The 1,271-nt window shown below is 38.0% G+C and overlaps 1 long non-coding RNA gene across 1 annotated transcript in view; it reads left to right on the top strand.

The window, feature by feature from the left end:
• The first annotated feature begins 333 nt into the window (after nt 1-333).
• Nucleotides 334-1,271, top strand: part of LOC106821422 — a 5,305-nt gene continuing 4,367 nt past the window's right edge. The window contains exon 1 of the long non-coding RNA XR_001395730.1: nt 334-430. This is a non-coding gene — a long non-coding RNA (uncharacterized LOC106821422). The remainder of the gene's footprint in view (nt 431-1,271) is intronic.

Here is a 1,271-nt window from a genome sequence, read left to right as displayed (position 1 = left end):
AATCAATTCTAAGTTACCCCATTTCTGACCTTATCGCTATCGTGAAAATTTTATTAATTAATTAATTGGATCCGGATCCCCATCAAAATCTCATCAATTCTAAGTTAGGCGATTTCTGACCTATCCTGAAAATTTTATGACATCCAAATAATGCTAGTCCATAACTTTTTCAGTTAGGCTGTACACAAACTCACAAACCCACAAACCCACAAACCAACAAACAGTCACACGCCGGTGAAAACATAACTGGTGAAAATAAACCTCCTGCCAACCCCTTGGCGGAAGATCATGAACGAATACTAACACTAACCATCACACGGTGGCGCCACAGGTGAAATTTCAAGATGGCCACACGATGATGGATAAATTGTAAACTGTGCTCACTACAGATATCATACAGTGATAATAGACATATTTATCATTAATTATTGTGAGTTTACTGCGTGGTTTTCAATTAACTACTTTCTACAAGAATATTAGTAGCGAGGTTCATTTTTTATAGATTCTTGCTAACAACAATCAACATCACGGGGAATTACTCGTTCACTGATTCAGTCGGTACTACGGCTCAAGGATAGAGAACATGTAGCCCAATAAAAGGCGCATTTTTTCGACACTTCCTGTTAACTGACATCATGTTTATCGGTTGAAATGAACAAAGAACACCCTCACCAGTACCCCTGTCGAGTTTAAAGGGGCTACCCCCACATTTAAGAAAATGACATAGGTTTCAATGGGCTACATGTTCTCTATCCTTGAACCGGTACTACCACCTAGGTACTCGATCACAGGCACTTGGACCGTTTCAATAATAAAATGATGGTTAATAAATACAACTTGTCAGTAGCCTACTACTACAGTACCAGCAATAGTCTTAATGTTTGATTTGACCTAATAACTTCACTTCAACACCGTTAAATACACCGATGCAACACATAGCCCGCACGCCATTGTGCATGCACAGATACACAGTAGATAGGAGATAGATAGTAGATAGGACTCCTATCTACTGTGTATCTGTGCATGCACAATGCCGTGCGGGCTATGTGTTGCATCGGTGTATTTAACGGTGTTGAAGTGAAGTTATTAGGTGAAATCAAACATTAAGACTATTGCTGGTACTGTAGTACTAGTCCTACTGACAAGTTGTATTTATTAACCATTATTTTATTAGCCATTATTAGAGTAGGCCTATACTAGAAACATTAACAATTTCGTAGTAAATAGATTTCGTATTTAGTTAGCATTATACTATAGTGGTTCAACTAGTT

Source organism: Priapulus caudatus, unplaced genomic scaffold, assembly GCF_000485595.1.
Source record: "Priapulus caudatus unplaced genomic scaffold, Priapulus_caudatus-5.0.1 Scaffold72, whole genome shotgun sequence".
Taxonomy (NCBI): Eukaryota; Metazoa; Priapulida; class Priapulimorpha; order Priapulimorphida; family Priapulidae; genus Priapulus; species Priapulus caudatus.
The sequence above is the reverse complement of the archived record's forward strand: the minus strand, read 5'-3'. Positions and strand labels throughout refer to the sequence as shown.